This window comes from Balaenoptera physalus (genome assembly GCF_965194825.1).
Source record: "Balaenoptera physalus genome assembly, chromosome: 4".
In the NCBI taxonomy this organism is placed as follows: domain Eukaryota; kingdom Metazoa; phylum Chordata; class Mammalia; order Artiodactyla; family Balaenopteridae; genus Balaenoptera; species Balaenoptera physalus.
In genome coordinates this window covers 130729379-130744091 of record NC_138891.1, presented here as the reverse complement: position 1 = coordinate 130744091, position 14713 = coordinate 130729379, and positions in this window count along the sequence as shown.

Sequence of the window (14713 nt, the reverse complement as noted above, 5' to 3'; positions counted from 1 at the left end):
CGTGAGCCACTCTAGCAAATTAATTGAACCTGAGGAGACGTTCGTGGGACCCTCCAATCTATAGCCAAGTGGGTCAGAAACACAGGTGACAAAGGGCATCTGAAGGGGGGAGGGGCTTAATTTGTGGAAAGTCCAGGTAGATAGTATCGGAGTTGACTTGAATTGTAGGACACAAGCTGGTATTCTGAGAATTGCTTCCTGTGGATGTGGGCAACCTTCCCACACACACACATACACATACACATACACATACACACTGGAATTTTTCTCAGAACACCTTTGGACACCCTCAACTCTAGTTAGCCTAGTGAGTCGCAAGATGAAGCAGGTGAGAAACTGCCAGTCAATCAGCACAAACGATCCTCATGACTCAGAGGAAAAGATCCAATCACAAGCCTTGCTGAAGGTACGTTAAAAGATCTGTTTGGACAGGTAATATTTTTATTTGCAAGCGTGTCTATCCAAGGCATACAGTGTGACTTAAACAACTAACTTGCAGCTTTGGTAACTAAAGAACAACCAGAAGAAAATGTCCTGGGTGTGGGTCTTAAAGAAGGGTAAATTGCATTTCTGAAATCTTTCTTATGTCATCTCCTCTGGGGTTTTAGAAAGTAGGTTGGTTAGATTTTCAGATTAGAAAGTCCTTAGCTCAGAAAGGTCAAAGAGTCCCTAGAAAAGAGAACAGGCCAGGCTGGGCTCTGTCTGGGCTTTAAGGGACGAGATTGTAGAGAGATGGTTTGTACCTGTGCATGGTGTGGTTGAGCTTACTAGGGAAGAGAGCTAGAGGAATCTGGGGGAAGAAATCTTATCCAAGAACAAAAAGTGTCCCTTACATCAAATTTCTCTAGAACCCTAGAATAGCTACAGGACCAGGTGAATGTCCAGCAGAGGAAGCAAGGGAAAGTCATCCATGTCAGGGATGCACCACTAACAATATCTTAGTGAAGGCATGGATAGGTATGGTTCACCCTGGAAATCTCTGGAGACCACAGGGGACTGCATCCCCTTCAGTGAGGTCTTCAGAGATGAAGGGCTAGGAATACCTGAGAGCTGACCACGGCAGGCCAAAGTAACTAAGCAAGAGAAGTTGTTCCCAAAGGCGCACAAGTCAAGAAGTGCTTGTGGGATAGCAGGAACTGGAAGCCAAGGAGGCAGTTTGTATTCAAAGACCCAGTTGTACAGACGTAGAGAACAGATGTTTGGATACCTGGGGGGAAGGGAAGGTGGGATGAATTTGGAGATTGGGATTGACACATATACACTACTATGTGTAAAATGGATAACTAATGAGAACCTACTGTATAGCACAGGGAACTCTACTGAAGGCTCTGTGGTGACCTAAATGGGAAGGAAATCCAAAAAAGAGGGGATATATGTACACGTATAGCTGATTCACTTTGCTGTACAGCAGAAACTAACACAACATTGTAAAGCAAATATACTCCAATAAAAATTAATTAAGAAAAAAAAACTTTGCTGGCAAATCATAGGTAACTTGTTAAAAGTGTAAAAAAAAAAGGCCCAGTTGTGGCTAAAGAAGGTGTCACTGTTCCCAACAATACTCTACACAAAAGTCTATTAAGAAAACCAGCCCTCCATTGCTTGTAGAGCCAGTGGTCATATATGGGAACTCAAAGCATTCTGGTAAGGATCGTAATAGCTAAGGAGAACAGCAGAATATCATTTAGGAACTTGCATTCCACAATGGCCTCAAATAATTGGCGAACTTCTGAGAGGCAGAGATATTTAAGCTTTGCTGCTGTCCTGAACAAGGAAAGGATCATATTGATGACAAAAGCTCTTGTACAGTCTGGGCAAACACATCAAGGCCAAGAGATTTGCCTTCATGTCCATCCTGCTTGCGTCTACACATTAAGAAGGTCATTAGCGGATTGCTAGCATCAGCCGAGGAGTTCGCCACCACCTGTCACACGAGTATTTTCATCCACAAGCTGGCTTGAGTCAGTGTCAGGGCAACAGGTTAAATAAAACTGGCGGAGATGATAGCTAACAGATAGCATGATGGGCGCAGACCCATAAACACACCAGAAGCTTGTCCCAGAAGCCTCAACAGCTGGCCAGTTGTGAGCTGCAAAGAAAGGGACAGAAGAGGAGTACGCAGTGGATAAGATTCTGATGCTACAAAACAAGACAGCGAGAGGAAGCAGGCTTGGAAATTGAATTCCAGTTCTGACTATAGAAGACCTGGCCATAAAATTGGGGAGAGTTGTTCTTCCCTGAAACGGAAATCCAAATAATTGAATAAGGCAACTGAAGAAAGCAATTAAATGCAATGCTTCAGGATAGATATCAAGACCATTAATAGCAATTAATGCCTTTTGTTCGCAGTCTTATGTACGGAGTATTGTAATTTCTGCAGAGTAAAAAGATCTATTTTTCACTTCATTAATCAGGAAACATTATCCTTGTGATCAGAAAAGTGGCCTCATTTTACTTCCCAACCAAGATTTAACTGTAAGTGCTTACAATGAGGCCTCATTTTCTTAAGACTTTATCGCGGTTTAAAGACATAATACAGCCCATTAGTCCATAGACTGTGGAATATTATAATAAATACTTAAAACCACTTATCAAAATAAGGAGCCAAAACACCCTCTGCCCTGCACTGGGCCTGATTGTTTAATCAGAGTCTCTCACTCACTAATTGGAAGTACTCAGGACTCCAAATGATTCGTCTTGTTGAATTAAAAAGGTTTTACACTGGAGAACTTTAGCACTTCTCCCAGCTAGGTCACCCTCATTATACTAGCTTTAAAGCTTCCATTACATTTTCCTTTTTGTATGTCAATGCGAAAAGAGAACAATAACTCTGGCCTTTGAAGCCAATGACCTACAAAGTGGCTATTCCATATGAAGGCCACTGTACATAGAGCCACTTGCCAAAGGGAAAGAAAATCAATTTCTTCCAGAAGATTACTAAAACCATTTGATTTTATTTATTTTACAATCTACAAATTCCTGCCTGAAAAGCAGGTTGGCTTATTTTATCTTTTTAGGAACTTATTTATAGGATATTAAAGAGCTATTAGACACAATAGAAAGATTGTCAGCGGATGTGTTTGCTTTATTGCTTTTCCTTTAGAATTTTGCTGGAATGGTAATCAGGCTGGGGAAACACCATCCTACCCAGAGTACCAGACCTTGCTTTCTGCACAGGATCTTTCTCTGAGTCTCACAAAGCAACAGCAGCCAAGAATGAATACATGAAGGGCCTGTGGACAGAAGAGGAAATGGACAGGGTTCCCTGGGAGGTGACAGGAAAATATTAATTTCCTCTGAGGGCAAAGGGGCAGAATTGTGAACATTAGCAGCATCCAGTGGTAGAGTAAGTCTCTATAAACCAGGTAATCGAAGAGCAAGCCTATTCCCTCCAACACAGAGCCTTTTGTTGCCTTGGACTGCCACTTCTCTGAGTGACCTATGAAGACGGCTAGATGGTTAAGTGTGCAGTGATAGACATTTAAAGCTAACCCTTTACTTTCAATAAACATTCTCTTTGAAACTCCGAAGAAAATCAGCTTCAACCCACCATCTGCCAGTCCTTTGAATGAGGGCAAAGGTAGCCCACTCTGTGGGCTCAGATAATTAGTTCTTAAGGCTTAGTTAATTAGGACAGTTGTCTCATTATCAACTAAGTGTCTTTCATACAGCTCAAAGGAACTGAGTAGGAAGATTCATCTCAGAAATGAGGCCAGGGCTAGAAAACCCAAATACTGCTCATCAACGTTTTCATTTTTAGAAATGTTGATGAATGAAAGACAAAGTCCTGGTGTTTACTATAGACACAGTATACTCATAGAGCCAAAGGAAGAGAGTAAATAAAGAAAAATTCAGTGAAAAAAATGCTAGTCTTTGGCAACATTTCTGTTCTCCTATTTGAGCCTAAGATGTATATACATTCCTTCTTGTTGACTAATCTGAGGCTGCTACATTCCTAATCTCCTCCACTGCAATTGCCCATTTGTGGACCTCCTGCTAACACTCCCCCATGGAGCACTGCAGTTACAAAAGGGACAAATAAAAGGCGCAGCATTTGTTGTCTCTGCAGAATCAAAATGGAAGTAGAAATTGTCAACAGAACACTGCCTACGGTAGTGAGAAATACACAGCCGTCCGTCCTTTTTGTCTCTATCCCTTGACTATTCTCGTCTGTAATTCTGCCTTGGTTTTATGTGTTAGGTTTCATTATAGGGTTTTGCCATGATTCCACATCCATTGTGTCTTAAGAGACCCAGAAGAAAGAGCCAATTCCAACATCAAACCCTGATCCAACGTAGTAAGGACTCTCACTCATCTCCTGTCTTCCTTTCCTCTTAAAATTGTCTTTCTCTTTATTCTTCTCAGCCAGATGCTGCTTCCTCTATTTTTATTGCTAAAAATTTGCTTGCCCCCCTTATTCACTTGTACTTTCTCATACTCCTCACCACTGTTGACTCATATTTTTATCCTAATGAGGCTTCACTACACATAGATTCTCTCTGTTCCCATAATGTATTTATATATCCCTAATAAAAACTTTTGTTATCCATGTGCTTAAAAAGTCTTTTTCCTACATCCCTCCTCCATGAAGCTGAAGCATCTTGAAGACAGGGATTCTGATATGATAACACAGTACAGTGCCTGGGCCATAGGAGGTACTTAATGTGCTTATATTGAATGAAAAAATAAAGGACAGAATATGGAAGGTGGAATTTGTTCTGCCTTCTTTCATTCTTCTTTCTTTCAAGATGTCTTTCCCACTCCTTGTGACCAACCATCAGACAGTGATTTGATTGTACAACTACATTTATCAACCATCAGACAGTGATTTGATTGTACAACTACATTTATCACCTCCATCATTATCGACTTCTTTGAATTCATCCATTTCTTTATGCATAGAATTATGGAAACTCAGGATTATGTGTGCCCTTAAAGATCGTTTCAAGCAACATGTACCTTCTCTGGTGAAACTCTCCTCTTTTAAAGTAAAGAAAGAAAAGGCTGCATGATTGCTTTTTTCTTAAAGAAAGTGCAAACTTTTGGACATTTGGGAAAATCTTAGGAGTGGAAATGTAACTGGGGAAATGGAGGTTGTTCATATAAGTTTGGCTCTTAAGCTAGAATGTCTAGATCAAACCCAGCTTTGCCACTTAATAATCAATGTAACCTTGAGTATAGTATATAATCTCTGTTTCCTCATTGCTGAGATGGACACGAGAATAGACCTGACCTCTTAGGACTCTCATGGGGTTCAATGAGATAAAGCGTGTAAAGGACAGTGAGGGCCTACTTCCACCTTGTAAGCACAATGGAAGTACTCAACCTCGGTTCTTATTACTATTATTAAGCTGTAGCAACATTCCTCGTGTCACTAAGGAAGGCCGATCCAAAGAGACACAAAGGGGTATAAACATTTTTTTGTTGTTTGGGGTTTTTTTGGCTGCGCCATGCGTCTTGTGGGATCTCAGTTCCCTGACCAGGGATTGAATCCAGGCCACAGCCGTGAAAGCCCAGAGTCCTAACCACTAGGTCACTAGGGAACTCCCAAAACTCATTTATTCTTCCACCTCACCATACAAGCATTAACACCCGTACCCTCCTTCTCCACTCACAGAAAAACTTCCTTTGTGTGATTCAAAGTGCATCTTTAGGAAACACTGGGTTTCACCGCCCAGGTACCTTAAACACACTTATAACTTCCATTGCTTCAGTTCTAGTTGTATCTCTGGGTCCCACAGTCTGTTACTCTTCCCCATCCCATAATAATAGCTAATAATCATAGCTAATGTTTATTGCATGCTTATAATGCACTTTACAAGTTTTTAACTTATTTAATCCTCAAAACAACCCATTAGAAAGGCACAATTATTATATCATCGGATTATTAAACTATTTTTCAAATTAAGAAACTGAAACAAACAGAGGTTAAGTAATTTGCAAGAAATCATGCTATAAATTATTTAAAGTTAAAGGATGCAGTGAAATACAAAAATGTAGAGTGAAAGATGCATTAAAATAAAAATATTTTAAATCTGTGGCAAATTACTAGGAGGGCCAGGGAGCTTATCTTTCAGAAAAATTACTGAATTATACCAAAATATGTACAAACGCTTTCCCAAAATTCTGTAAAGGATCATAGAGATTCAAAAAGTAGAAAAGTTTGAGACTTTCTGCAATTAAACTTGAGCAAGTTTAGATAAAATTCTGCAAAGGGAGGAAGGAAAAAAAATTAAAAAGAAGGACGGAAGAGACAAGAAAAAGAGAGAAAGCAGGTCAGGGAAGGAAAATAACCATTGTGGGCAAGGCATCTTTTCCGGAATAGTTTAATCTTGTGATTTACTGGTATCCTACACTCCTTTGTCTTTCTCTCTCTTTCCATTGCACCCTTCTGGTGAGATCCCAGTCTTTCTCTATTCCTGTGTTATAGGTATCTGAGTCATGTTTCACGCTGGAATCTATCTTCAACCTCTGTTCCTTCATTTATTGAAGAGATTACCAAACATTCGGTACTCAAGTCAGACGGACCTGTGGCTTCCCTATTCCTGAACATCCCCTCCCCATTCAGTTCACCTCAACGTTCAGACCCATTTACATTCCACCCATCTCCTGAATCCAGTCTCTTGCCTACTGGCCCTCTCTCCTCTGGTCCATGCTCCCCTTTCTTGTGCCAGGATTCACACCGCTGCACTTCTGCTCTAGCGGAGTCCTGGGTACCCTTCACTTCCATGCTCCACTGCTGCAGCCAGCAGGCTATTTTCATGTTTACACACATCATGGCCACCGCCATCACCAACAGTTCCTCCACCCCTGCCATGTGTCTCAGGGTCCACCCATACTTTCCTCTCCCAGCTTCATTTCACAACTCTCTCCCTTTCAGTCTGTGCTCCAACTTCCAGAACCTTCCTTCCATGGCTCAGACACATAATGCTCATTCCCACTTCTGGCATCTGCAGGTGCCCATTCTTTTTCATCCACACTGCCCCCTCTCTACTCCACTGCCCTTTCCCTGATCAACACCGACTACCTTTCAGATTTCACTGACGTTTAACTTCTTAGGGAGGCCTTGCCTGACCTTCCAGCCTAGATTGGGCTGTTGTTAGTTGTTTGTTCCATTTCTACAACACATTCTTTTCCTTCTGAGCACTAACCTGAGACTGTGATTATACATTCACTTCTTTGAGTGTTTCCTCTGAAGTCATGCCTGTTCCATCCACTAATTGTAGGCACTGTGAGTGCAGGGAACACATCTGGCCATGCTCATTATGTCACTCAACTCTGTACCTGCCACATATGCAGCGTTCACTGCCTGAGTGAATGGGTTCATCTCAAATTCACAGCAAACCTAATTGTCCCTGTGCCTGAAGACATACAACAAGTGTAGCCACAAACACTGGGTCCAGCTTTAGAAACCAGCTTGCTCAAACCCAACTGGCATGGTTTACTATACCCCCCATACCACCATCTCCATCTAGATAATAGCCGACTTTCATTTCTACAGAGTCATAGAAAGGTAACTGGTTTGCAAAATCAAAATTTTTTCTGCGTACTAAGGACGCACTTGGCTACTGGGTCCTTGTAAATGAACTTTTGTTATTAAAGAAGTGAACCAATTAGAAAAGATTCATTTTTGATACATTTTAATGAAGGAAATTTCTACATCCCTTCAAAAAAAAAAAAAAACCCACCATCTGGTACAAATATAAAGAAAACTCACCCTGCTAATGACATGTGCAAACATGAATAATGAAACCTAAAGGGCAACAGAAAGTCTTCTGTCTCTGATGTGTGTAAGGATTTTTAGGAAGTCTGCATTATTTGAGGAAAGTTTTCCAGGAAAAAGTAAGAGCAGCTTTTCATTCTCAGTGCCTCAATCAGCATTTGAATTAAACGAGAAGACAAAAGAAGATCCTCCAGACCAATAGAGATTTCAAACTGCTAAACTTCCTCCAAACTGCATTAACATACACAGAACCAGAATATATGATGTTCAGAAAGCATCACAAAAGTTAGCCTCGCTGAGCCAAAGAATACGCCATTAAAAAGCAAACATTGTCGGGGAAAACAGAGCTTCCACCAAAAGCAAGAATAGGCACCGCTCTGGAGATATTGAGACAAAAAATGCTATTCACACAGAAGCACAGGGTTTCCAGGGGCAGCGAGCTGGACGCAGCTCTCGTGGACGGCTGCCACCAGGCGGCCACTGTGGGTATTACAGCTACTTGAAATGTTTTAATTCCAAAGATTCCCCCGGAGAAAACTACCTGTGAAAATTCTCAAATATAGAGATCACGTCCTGGTATTTTTCATCACTCTACCTATCAAACCATTATTCTGACAAATTATAGTTTCCCCTTAAAATGGATTGGGAGGCAAAATAGAGCTTATAGCTAAGTTGAACAAGCATGCCGCATAAAATCTAACTCTATTTAAGTCCCCCCGCGCCCCGCCCCCCGCCCCGCCGCCGACTGTCCCTTGGAATTTATTCGGTGAGGTTGGCTTTTACTTCCTCGCTTCAGGACGGACGAAAATTCATGCAGCCTCCTACCCTGTTGGTGAGAATGTAAATTGGTGCAGCCACTATGGAAAACAGTATGGAGGTTCCTTAAAAAACTAAAAATAGAACTACCATATGACCCAGCAATCCCACTCCTGGGCATATATCTGGAAAAGATGAAAACTCTAATTCAAAAAGATACATACACCCCAATGTTCATAACAGCACTATTTACAATAGCCAAGACATGGAAACAACCTCAATGTCCATCAACAGATAAATGGATAAAGAGATGTGGTATATATATATATATATATATATATATATATATATATATATATATAAATATATATATATATACACAATGGATATTACTCAGCCATAAAAAAGAATGAAGTAATGCCATTTGCAGCAACATGGATGGACCTAGAGATTATCATACTAAGTGAAGTAAGTCAGACAGAGAAAGACAAATATCATATGATATCACTTTCATGTGGAATTAAAATATGGTACAAATGAACTTATATACAAAACAGAAACAGACTCACAGACACAGAAAACAAACTTATTGTTACCAAAGGGGATAGTGGGGGGCAGGGGTGGCAGAGATAAATTAGGAGTTTGGGATGAACATATACACACTACTATATATGAAATAGGTAACCAACAAGGACCTACTATATAGTGCAGGGAACCATTCTCAATATCTTGTAATAACCTATAGTGGAAAAGAAACTGGAAAAGACTATATATACATACATAGACTATATTCATATATATATAATATACATATATATATATACAAAAAACTGGATCATTTTGCTGTATACCAGAAACTAACACAACACTGTAAATCAACTATACTTCAATTAAAAAAAGGAAATTGGGGGCAGCCCAAGTCTTTTTTGATTATAAGAAATATTGTTGCAATTTGGTGATCAAATAGTTGGTCCGTTGTATTGGTCAGAATTTCAATCTAGCATTAAAGGTGAGTCAACTCCAGCTTAGGCCAGAATGTAGCAGAAAGCTGATGTTGGGGAAGGAGAGGAGGTGAGTTGTCTCTTTCTAGCTTAGTATTTCTAACCCCAAAATGAAGGTATTTGGAGATGGAGCCTTTGGGAGGTAATGAGGGTTAGGTGAGACCATGAGGGTGAGGTCCTTACAATGGGATTAGAGCCTTCTAGGAAGAGACACCAGAGAGCTTGCTCACTCTCTTTCCATGAGCAGGCTCTGAGTAGAGGCCACATGGGAACATAGCAAGAAGGTGGCCGTCTGCAAACCAGAAAGAGGGTCTTCACCAGAACTTAACCGTGCTGGTACCCTGATCTCAGATTTCCAGCCTCCAGAAGTATGAGAAAACAAATTTCTGTCGTTTAAGCCACCCAGTCTACAGTACTTTGTTATGGCAGCCTGAGCCACTAAGACACAGGGTGAGTGGAAAGCCCCTTGGCATGTAGCAGCTGTCAAAGTCGCACAAGGGACCCAGTTCACACCTGCGGGAGGAGAGCAAGCTGCTCTGACAAACAGCACAGCAGGCATGCAGAACTCTGGAGATACATAGTCAAAGTCCAGTGCAATTGGTTAGGCCAGCCATGACTGTCTTATTTCCTTCGTTCATGTACTCCCTTTTCCAGCCTCTCTTGCAGTTTTCAGAAACAGGTGGCCACGTCACAATGTTCTAGCCATAGAAATGAAGAGGGGCATCTTTTTGGAGTAATGTTTCTTCCCTGATGAAAAAAGAGAGAGCCACAGGAGGATTTCTCTCCCTCCCCCTTTCTTATCCTCAAGTCCCATCTTGATGCCTAGAATACTGCAGTAGGATAGCAGGCATCTTGCAACAAATAAGCACTAAGTCAAAAAGCTCATAGACTGAGGATGGAGAACTAAAAGGGTAGGAATAGTCTCTGTCCTTACTGACATTTCTGAGCAGCTGTCCCACATCTGAATGCACCTGTGTCTAGATTAATTGTTGTGGGAGATAACTACATATCCTTATTGATCAGATTTTCAGTTGCTTACAGGGGAATGCATTTTCATCCACATTGGAAAGGACAAGCAACAATGTGCACACAACAAAAATACATCACTAAGTACCTCCAAGCTCCATTTTGCATGAAGCTAAAAAAAGAGAGACACATGCAGGCCCCGTTGTTTGGTGGTAAATCTGACCACTCTTCTTGGCATCCCCTAGCCCATCTTGACTTCTGGTGGAAAGACAGTAAACAACTTAGTAAATACTTCAAATAACCTTTAATGTAGATGTTCCTACCTTACAGGAAAGAGTTGCTAAGTTACCATTTGCACTTCATAACATACCTGCTGGTATGTAAATATCCAAAAGAAAGGGAAAGTGTAGCAAAATTCCAAATAACAACACTGATAATAACAGTGAGGAAAATACTACTAGCTCATCAGTTGCAAAGATCCCCAAAGTACAGAAAGTACTTAGGACCTTATTTCTATCATCACACTAGATCACAGGGAATCAGGTTTTGCTAGGGTTGAGGATTCATATATTGGCAGCTCCTGACTTTTATGCATTGGACTTAACCTTAACTTTCATGCACTGTGTATTGATCTGACTAGATAAGCTTTTATATGACACATAGGGACTCTCCTACTTCTACTGATCAGTGAGCACATGACTTGAGCCTGCCTGCCAACAGGTCAGTCTACCTATAGCACCCTCTTGATCAAAACTACCAAGGTCAACAGAGTATCTTGAATTCTACTTTACTGCATTTGTTACATTATGAATTGAATAGAAAACATAAAAAATAAAAGTTCCAACACTAAAGACAAAAAGTGCAGTTCTCCTCAATGCAAAGACTGATGAAACAAAGATGAGACTCACTTCATATGGAAGAAGTAGCTTATATTTAGCCTCAATCCACCTCATATTGGATGCAAACCAGTTAACAGCATCCTTAATGTTATATAAAAAGAAAAGAATTAAACAATTTGTACAAAGTACTAGAAACATATTGTCAAATATTGAGGCTAAAAGGCTAGGGAAAATCATGGTTTTATAATATTTTCTTTATCCTGGCAAATAAACCACACCACCTACCCACCACTCATAATATATGAATCTATTGTTCTGACTCTACACATAGATCCTATACATCTTTGTCAATACATTCCATAAAGTAGGAGACTGCTTATACTATGCATTGTGCTTATCAAAGCCTACAGTAAAGGAATAATATACCATCTCATTAGCTCTTCCAAATATTTGCAGTTAAACTAAGTTCCACTCCAATATTTGCTGTCCTTTAGAAACCAGACTACAAAGGAGACACAGGGTCTTTCAATCATTTCTCCCTGCTTCCCTAATAAACAGAACTTCTACATGTATTGAAATAGGATATCTGATCCCGTAAACAATTAATGAGCCCCCCATGAGTCAGTGTCTGGCCTTGGCAGTGTTTTCCTCCTAACAGTCTCCCAGGAGAATTACACACAGAGACCAACCTCTGATTGATTATAGACCAATGATGGGAACATTACCACACTCTCCATGTTATTTCCTAATAAGTGCCCTCAGCCTTGCACTCCACCGTAAATTCAGCTCATTATAGAGATCCTTGAGAGTGTCCACTTTTGCCGGTCTTTTCCTTCCTGCATCCAAGAGATGGATCATTCACTCATGGGCTGCTTGTAGCTTTGCTTTCTGCCTCCACATATTCCTCTACTCACAAGGGTCAAAACTGCCTTCATTTTTGTGTGAAGTCCACTTCCCCTTGTGAATGATGATGATCTTGAAATGTTTTTTGCTTCACTTTAGCCCCTTCCATCCAATTACCTCTTTACTTATCTCTTCTCTGTGTCAATGACTCACCTTCCTCCTCCTTTTAATAGAGCCATTCGCAGTCTTTCCTCAACCCAGTCCCACAGAAATTCCCTTCAACCAGACTCTGCGGTAAAAGTGCCTTCTATCAAAATTCTACATTCATATCTTTGAACAGCATCAGTCTAAATATTTTATAAATAATTGTAATGAAATATTTATAAATATGGCCCTAACTATAAAATTTAAGTAATAAAGGATCACTTTAAAGAAACTGACTTTTTAAAATGATAAAAGGCAACCTTTGTTTGATGAGTTTAATAAAAGACTCATAATTTGAAACACATGATTTTACTATAAACTCATGATTTTATGAAGAATTGTAACCAACTATTTACCTTTTTCCTTAAGGTTTGAAAGAGCAAAAAATGACAGAAAGTATTTCAGTTGTATTATTTGTGAGAAAAAAATCCTGACATAGAATGTTGTTAGATATTAAAATCAGTTATCAAAGGAGATTGTGAAGTCCCTAGCCTTGAGTAGATGAAACTTCAAAATGAATTCTTATTTGCCTGAAGGGAAGCTAGGGATGATTTTGATGACCTCTGCAAGTCTAATTCTATCCAATATTATGCCCAAGTTGTATACAAGTTGTTTTCTTTTTTTTTAAGAATCAAAATATGTAGTAGAAACACAGAAGTGACTGAACACAAATGTTAACTATCTTCAGGAAAATATACCTCTTGATAAAATGCTACAAGAAACTCAATAATCCTCTTTACATGTCAGTAATGATTTCTGTTTGAGATTCATTCTGGTTATACATCCATGAGGAATGGTACAGTTTATTTAGAGGAGTGATAAAAAGTTAACAACCACTTCTCATTTTATTAGAGGAGAAGAATCAGTCAAACATTTTAATGTACATGATTGCAAAGACTTAGAAGCAAATTAATGAAATACTCCCTTGTTGTTCATTCAGAAGTATATTCTCCTCTGTTGGGGATACATTTATTTCACTTAATGAAATAGCCAATGAAGATTCAAAACTGCTTATAATCAAAAAGCAGCAATTTGGGATTAAGGAAGGATGCTGTGTGAATATGCAGAAAGAGTAGGAGAAAAAAATCAGAGAGTAATTTATAGGTGAACTTAAGAATGAAGAGAAGTTGAAGGAATCAGAACCTGCTACATTGCCAGCAGTCTCTCTCTTAATCACTGACGGGTTCCAAAAGCTCATGTTGAAAACCCTCCTTTAGAGTTTAGAGCACATGTATATTCCCACACAATCATAGCATCTATGGGTTGTAAAAAGCCTCACAGATCATTTAAATCAAGTGCTGCTCTGAGACTTAATCACCTCTTACATCATCCCTGCCAAACAAATAAGGTTATAAATGGCAATTAAGCCTTCAGATTACATAACAAAATTGTGTTTATATCATAAAGTACCCTAACATATGCAATAAACACAGAGTAAACACATACTTCATCATTCCACTTTGTATTATAGTGTCTTTCTTTAGAAAATGGGATCAAATCTTAGTTCCAGTTTTGGGTGTCAGCTACACAGACACATCTCCTGTAGGCCCAAGACCCAAGCAGGAACATTCCCTGTCTCTACCCCCTGTGCAGGCACCGGAGGGTTGAGAACTAGACCCTAGAGCAGGGCTGTGAGGAGAAGGACCAGGATTTATGTGGAAGGGCAAGAGGAGAATGGGCTAAGGGTGAGGGGAGAGGGAAGAAAGAGACTGGAGGTAACAAAGAGTGATGAGATTTGCAACTCCTGCATCTCCCTTTGCCTTTCCTTTCTTGCCTTCAAACTCAGTACTGCCCCGAGGCAAGCCTCCTCTCTCATGTATCCTCCTCTCTTCACACAAGGTGGAAGCCCTGAATATCCTATTCAGTCAAGCTTTAAATCAGTCATTTATTTGTTAACTTGGTTTTTTAAATTTTATTTCTACTTTGCACTCTATCTCTCTGTCACTTTGCAGCTCTTGGTGTTCACCAATGAGCCGAGAGTCCCTGGAGCCCAGGTGCCACCATATTGCACATTTCTGGATACCCAATGCCTATCCATGACTGGCTCACAGAATGTGCTAAAATATGTGTTTATGGGATAAGTATTTTTAAATAAAGGGAAAAGAAAGGAATTAGAAAGAGGAGAAATAACTGAGGTCTTTTACAGGCAGTAAAATGGAACTCTCTCTCTTATCTTTAATCCCTTTCCCACTTACAACCATCAGCCAGAGCTGGGCTGTGAGGGATGGAGATGGGAACCAGCAGTAGAGATATGAGAAGTGACCGTTGAAGGAACGTCCCCTCACTTTTCTCTCCCCTTCCTACTTTTCTTCCTCTTCACCCACCCTCCTAGACACCTCCTCTAGTCTGAACTGAGTGCTTGAAGAGGGGCAATCTGGAAT